The sequence below is a fragment of the Salmo trutta genome, chromosome 12 (assembly GCF_901001165.1).
Source record: "Salmo trutta chromosome 12, fSalTru1.1, whole genome shotgun sequence".
Taxonomy (NCBI): Eukaryota; Metazoa; Chordata; class Actinopteri; order Salmoniformes; family Salmonidae; genus Salmo; species Salmo trutta.
This window is the reverse complement of record NC_042968.1, coordinates 4,084,084-4,091,592: the sequence shown is the minus strand read 5'-3', so window position 1 is coordinate 4,091,592 and position 7,509 is coordinate 4,084,084. Positions and strand designations below refer to the sequence as shown.

General features: G+C 37.7%; 1 long non-coding RNA gene across 1 annotated transcript; it reads right to left on the bottom strand.

Moving 5' to 3' along the window:
- Positions 1-6,500: 6,500 nt before the first annotated feature.
- On the bottom strand, positions 6,501-7,123 carry LOC115202817 (uncharacterized). Its single transcript, XR_003880070.1, has 2 exons — positions 7,009-7,123; positions 6,501-6,932 (listed from the first exon to the last, which is right to left on the bottom strand). It is a non-coding gene; the product is annotated as an uncharacterized LOC115202817 (long non-coding RNA).
- Positions 7,124-7,509: the final 386 nt, after the last annotated feature.

The window sequence follows — 7,509 nt, the reverse complement described above, 5'->3', positions numbered from 1 at the left end:
TTAGAGGGACAATAGAGTGCTGATTACTAGGCAGTTGGCAAGTTTGGTAGGCTACTAACAATCAGCAGCACTCTGAGCTTGGAGAAGCCTAGTTACCGTGGCTAAACGGTCACATGGAATCTGACTGCGGTCATGACTCGTGACCGCCGGTGTGGCGGTAATACGGTCATCGTAACAGCCCTACTTGGGAGCTAACGCTCAAAGGCATGAGCCTTTGGTTTTTAGTGAATGCATCTGGGTCCCATTGTTAAAGTTGCACTCATTGACCCATGTAAGTCCCTCATTGCAAAAGCTTAGAGCACCATCTCTGTCACACTTTTCTCCCCTAATGATTGCAACGATCATTCTTTCAAGTCCTATATTCAGACTTCAGTCATTTGGCATTGCCCCACACACTGAGGTCAGAAGACCGTTGCATGGTTCAATCAAAAAGGCCTCTCTTTGTGTCTCCAGATATTAATTTTAAAACTTTAATCGGCTTGTTGGTCAGCCAAAAACAGTTTGTACTTTTGGTGGGGTATTTTGAGGAATGCTCTTAGACTCATACACAAGGAAAGTGTTGTAGACACAGCACTGTGAGCTGATAAACCAAAATAAGGATCTATGTCCCCCCCTGCTGGTTGAGTATAATACAAAGAATTTAAAGAGGAACTTCATTCAATGTTCCAATGGGCATTGAAGATGTACAGTACAAAAACAGTAAAACTATCGGCCAATTACTTAACTTTTGTATCGACTTGTTTTGATCCAAGTTTTATTCAACAGTAGTCGCCTTTGCAAAATCCAGGGATTATTCAAATGGTATGATAAACTGATTTGGCCGTAAGTGACCCTTGCAAACAAGGTACTGAAATGTTTTTTTCCACTGAAAAATCTTTGAGCTTGCTCTACTCTCAAAGAAATGCTTTACTTCATTAATATATTTTCATGATCCAAAGATTTGATTGTTCAAATGACCGCACACTTGCTTAATTTTTATTTATTTCACTCTCAACTCTGAATATAGTTCATCTTAACTTTCCTCAAAGAAGATTGGACATTATTCATAAAAATTGGTCACAACATCAAACCAAAATGGGACAATTCAAATGTCATGCATCACAACTGCTGTTTTATTTTGTTAGCTTGTGAATAAAATAAAAGTGTAATTGTAAATATGTAACATCTTTATGTTGAATATAAAACGTAACATTTTGTTGAATTGTCCAACCCTTTTGGCCAAATTTTAATTGTTCTGAATTTGGAAGCATTTTGTCATTTTAAGACAGTGATTTGCCAATTCAGTTTGTCAAATTTGTATGTTTTGGTAGTGATAATAATAAACATTTTTTTAAATAATGAGCTGCAGGACAACAATGGAACATTCTATTTGGTTATGGGATTGGTAAATTCTGGAATGTTTTGTCACCTAATCACAACCTCATGGTCATCCTGCAGATTTTAAATGATCTAATAGGCAATGGCTAAAGCTTTAGTGAAATGCTTTTTATTGAAAATTCCACATCAGAAGGCAAGGTGAAGCAATGAGCACATGGGGTTGATTTGAGTTTAAATGCTGAGAAGTTAGTAAGGTTTAAGTGGTTTGAATGAATATATTTTTAGGCTCTGATTGCATTTGACTGTTTAGATTGTATAAATACAAAAATATCTTCCCTTGCAGAGAAAATAGTTTTCTTTAAACAGTCTTACTCTGTTGTCAAGCCTTAGTACAACAATGTTTAAAATGTTTAGTTTTTTCCTTATGTGATTATTGGAATTGTTTTATTGGACTGGAATACAGAAGATTTTAAGGAATGAAGTGTCCTTATATATTTATTGTGTGTGTAAAAGTGCTTGTATAATTGATGTCAGTTTATCATTGATACAAAAGTCGTAAAGTGGACCGATTTTTATGGTTAACGTCCTGGGCCTGGTTTCCCACATGATGGTTTTTACAATGATCATATCCGTGCAACGCTAACAAGCTGATTTGACATTCAGAATATAAATGCCCTCTTTAAGCCTAGCACTATTCTGTTTAGTTGTACCCTGGCCTATCATAACCCAAAAATTGCATTTAATACTCCTTTATGTTCATGGACTGTCATTCCTGGCCTCCATAGCGTTCTATGAATTTTGGCAGAGGCTAGCATGGCCGCTATTGGGCTGAAACACACTAGAATTGTGGCTTCTACACAGATGGTGACTATATGTTTATCTGTTTTAGTGCAACAATTGTTCTTTTATTGTCTGTCAACAATATCACTTTTATAAAAAAAAACATTTTAATAGGTTCTGGGAAACAGGGCTTTGGTCCCCCAGTCTCTCAAGCATATCCCACTGGGAACAGTATGTAATTTCAACATGGACAATTGAGTAATATTTATTTGAGACATTGATCAATGAGGTTACAACATATTCACCCACTCAAAAAGGCAGGCAAACATTTGTTGGATTCCAAATGTGTAATCACTATGCTTTCAACATCTAAAAGCACAACCAAATTCCAATGCAAAAACAATGTCTGAATTTTGGTTAAGTGGTCACCTAAAGTTCAAAATGGGAATACAATGGCAGAAATTTGGTTTATTTATACAATTTAATGTGTTTTCACTGTGCTTTCTCATATCACAACCAAATGACCTGGATTGCAGTTGAGATTACATGGGTCAAGTGATAAATGTCATTTGAGATTCTGGGCAGATTTATATCAATTGTGAAGATCTCCACAGACCTATCTTAAGCATGCACGCTTTCTATGATTACATTTTATAGTTACACATCCATGGCCAAATTGAGGTTACTGTAACTCGTTTTAAGAATTGTCATTCTGCCCCCTGAACAAGGCAGTTAACCCACCGGTAGGCTGTCATTGTAAATAAGAATTTGTTCTGAACTGACTTGCCTAGTTAAAATAAAATGTTTTAACCTTTAAGGTTGAAGAAAAACCGTTACATTAGTTTGTAAGAGGCTATTTACTCGATTTACAAAAGTAATATTGAATTGCGTTTGGTTGATAACACAACCAAATATCAACATTTTTAAAGATATCTACTGCTTGGATAGTTCCATCTGAGCCACTGGCTTAATCTTTTATTTTTTTAGCTTTCATTTTTGGTTATGTTGGAGACGTAAATCCAACATACAGTATCATTTGTTAACCTAAGTGGAGATCTCAATTATTCTTACTATAGTGCATTGGTAATAGTCAGTGACAAATAAAGCTAAGCAGGGCTGGGCTTGGTTAAAACCCTGGATGGAACACCAAAGGGATAACTGTAGATAGACCAATTCTCCAGTAGGAGGGGTTGCCCAGCCTATTGTTATTTCTGATAGTGGATATAATGTTGATATTTCAAAGGTAGAAATTCTATATTTTATACAAGGCTTGTCTTTGTTGGAAATTGATTACCTTTGATCATGTGGTTGAAATTTCATCCTCAAAACAACAGTTCACGTTGATTACATTTGTCACATGCTTCATAAACAAAAGGTGTAGACTAGCCTTTTCCTGCCTGGTGGAATGTAAAAATATTGTTATGGACCATGACCTAAAATTTTAATTTGCTGTCAAACCATTTATGAAAACATACATATTTTAAATGCTGAGAAACAGCCCTTTCAAATTATGACATACAATAGCACCACATCAGATTGTAATCAGTCAAACATTTATACATGTTGTGTTCCTTATTTTGTAAGGATTGATAATCTGAAGCCTTTAACTATGAATGAGTTACACGTTTTAGTGACCAGTGGTATTTTTCTAAATTTCTCTGGAATTTTCTGTGATTACACACTTTATCTGGATTGTATATTAACACATCTGCACCGAAACACATTACATTTAGTCTTTCCTTATCATGTGTAAGACATACAAGTAATATTAATAATACACCTTTTATTGAAAGAATAATCTTAGGGGAATACATTGGTCCCCATTTTCAGGTTTGAATGAGACAATGTAAATCACTATCATCAACATAACAGTATACAACATTCATTTCAGGGCTGCTTTCATCAAAATTGAACTGGAATTAAAAACTATATAACAATTATTGGCTTTTACTAATTCAAATTCTACATTCAACTAGCATGTAGTCTATTACGCAAAGAGTCAGAACGGGAACAATTACAAAAGCACAACATTATTTTAGTCATTGTATTTACAATTCCTTTTATCCCCAAGACCATTAGAGTCATGAATCAAACATCAAAGGAGGCTCTTTGTCGCAAAACTCCCTGATCTTCTCAAATAGATGTTTGTTTAGTTGTGTCCAGTCCAGGTGCTGCTTGTACAGTTATACCAGCTATGGGAGGAAGAACGTGAGCGTTGCGCTACAGCTGAAACCTTGTCCCGACTGAGTCCGAACGCAACACCAGGCTCCAGAGCATCAAAGCTATAAAAAAGGAAAATGGACAAGAATTGAGAAAACATTACAACTTTACATCAATTGACCTCCCAAGTTTAGATAAGAATAACTTCATAAAATGCAATTAAAATTATTTTTACCTGAATTGCTGGTACTGCTTGATCTTACGACAGCAGCCTGAAGTACGGAGTCAGGTGTTGTTGCCAGCCATAGCTTTTCACCAGCACAATATCATCCTCCAGTCCAACCAGCTGTGGGATGTTGTCCCCAATCACAGTGCTATCCTTCACCACACCAGCAATCTCTTACAAAGTGTTCACTCTGGTCTTTCTGAAGCTCTGCTTCATGAGGCCGAAGCACCAGTCGGGGGCAAACTTGGTTTGGCCTGTGATCAGGAAGTGAAGGTCCAAACTGTGGTGGAGCTTGTGCATGGTCCGCCAGGCACAATACCAGAGCACAAACTTGTTCTTGTTTTGGCTGCTGCAGTTGTCACAATTCAGGTCCACACGTGTTTCCCCAACTCCGTAGTTTGGTAAGAAATAGTGCATGTAGTTGATCACTGCGCTGCTGCCTTTGCTGGATGACATGCCTTCATCAATCAAGTAGTTGACTTGTGGTAGATGGGACCTTGCTGCATAGGGTTAGAATGTCGGGGCTCCTGAGTGGTGCAGCGGTCTAAGGCACTGAATCACAGTGCTAGAGGCGTCACTACAAACACCCTGGTTCGAATCCAGGCTGTAACACAACCGGCCGTGATTGGGAGTCACATAGGGCGCCACACAATTGGCCCAGCACTGTCTGAGTTTGACCGGTGTAGGCCGTCATTGTAAATAAGAATTTGTTCTTATCTGACTTGTCTAGTTACATAAAGGTTCAATAAAAAAAAGGATACTGCACCTGCAAACAACATCAGTGAAAGACACGTGCCTGCTTCCCTTTTATTTATATATATATATATATATATACATACAAACACAATAATATAATAATAGTGAAGACAACTATGAAATAGCACATATAGAATCATGTAGTAACCAAAAAAGTGTTAAACAAATCAAAATATATTTTAAATTCTTCAAAGTAGCCACCTTTGCCTTGATGACAGCTTTGCACACTCTTAGCATTCTCTCAACCAGCTTCACCTGGAATGCTTTTCCAACAGTCTTGAAGGAGTTCCCACATATGCTGAGCACTTGTTGGCTGCTTTTCCTTCACTCTGCGGTCCAACCCATCCCAAACCATACTAAGATAATCCATTCACCTACTCTGTGTCTCACAAAGACACGGCGGTTGGAACCAAAAATCTAATATTTAGACTCATCAGACCAAAGGACAGACTTCCACCAGTCTAATGTCCATTCCTTGTGTTTCTTGGCCCAAGCATGTCTCTTATTATTATTATTATTATTGGTGTCCTTTAGTAGTGGTTTCTTTGCAGCAATTTGACCATGAAGGCCTGATTCACACAGTCTCCTCTGAACAGTTAATGTTGAGATGCCTGTTACTTGAACTGTTTCTGAGACTGGTAACTCTAATGAACTTATCCTCTGCAGCAGAGGTAACTCTGGGTCTTCCTTTCCTGTGGTGGTCCATCAGAGCTAGTTTCCTCATAGCACTTGATGGTTTTTGCGACTGCACTTGATGGTTTTTGCGACTGCACTTGAAGAAACTTTGAAAGTTCTTAATGTTCCTTATTGACTGACATTCATGTCTTAAAGTAATGATGGACTGTCATTTCTCTTTGCTTATTTAAGCTGTTCTTGCCATGATATGGACTTGGTATTTTACCAAATAGGGCTACCTTCTGTATACCCACCTCTACCTTGCCACAACACAACTGATTGGCTCAAACGCATTAAGAAGGAAAGAAATTCCACAAATTAACTTTGAACAAGGCAAACCTGATAATTGGAATGCATTCCAGGTGACTACCTCATGAAGCTGGTTGAGAGATTGCAAAGCTGTCATCAAGGCAAAGGGTGGCTACTTTGAAGAATCTCAAATATAAAATATTTGTTTAACATTTTTTTGGTTACTACATGATTCCATATGCGTTATTTCATAGTTTTGATGTCTTCACTATTATTCTATAATGTAGAAAATAGTAAAAGTAAAGACAAACCCTGGAATGAGTAGATGCTTCCAAACTTTTGACGGGTACTGTATATATCATATTATTTTATGTACCTTTATTTTATCTGGGAGTCATACTGAGACCGGTCTCTTTTACAGATGAACCCTGAATTACATAAATTACAGAAAATACACATCAATATAAATACAAAAATGCAAGCAGAAAGAAAAACACAGTCATGAAAAACAATCACATTAACCAGTAATACGGTCCTCAATCAGTATAAAGGAGGAAATGTTGCTTGCTTGTTGAAGAAAATCAAAACTGTAATGCATCCTGATGTCTTTGCTTGCTGATTCAGTAGGGCCCCCCAGACACAACTGCAGGTCTTGACAGGTGGTCTTGCATGATAGCTGTTCTTCTGGCACTGCAAGCACAGGTCTATCCTGGGTGTGGCAATTTTCTCCACAGATTCCTGGAAGAAGACAGCCAGACTACACATACCTCTGAAAAATACACAATGTGAGATCAATAAAAGTAGTGCCAATCATGTTGGAGGTCAATTAAATATGCTTTACATACCAAGTGTTGCCATTGATTCCTTGTAGAGATGCCACACCGCTGCTTTTGTCACATGAGATGGCAGCAGCTTTCCACCAAGGTGTTTGTATCCCGGGTGGTCCTGATAATACTATTGCATTATCCTCTGCATAGTTGTTGATGAAGTTCACAACTCGCTGCAGGTCCTCATGCTTCAGGTGTAACCTGTGCTTGCTTGGGCCAGCTCTCTTTTTGATGGAAGGCATTAGACCATTGTCCTTGTATGACTGGTGGAGGAGAATCAGACATGTTCTACTGATGCTGAAAGACAAATTCAAGATACAATTTTTTTTGCATTATTATACAATAGACACACATGGCTAACTTGATGGGTCATGTAATCATCTGGCGAAGTGGAGTCTTTTGTTTAGACATGTAGCTAGCTAGCTAAACAATTTTCCATTTCCATTTCCATTTTAGTCATTTAGCAGACGCTCTTATCCAGAGCGACTTACAGTAGTGAATGCATACATTTCATACATT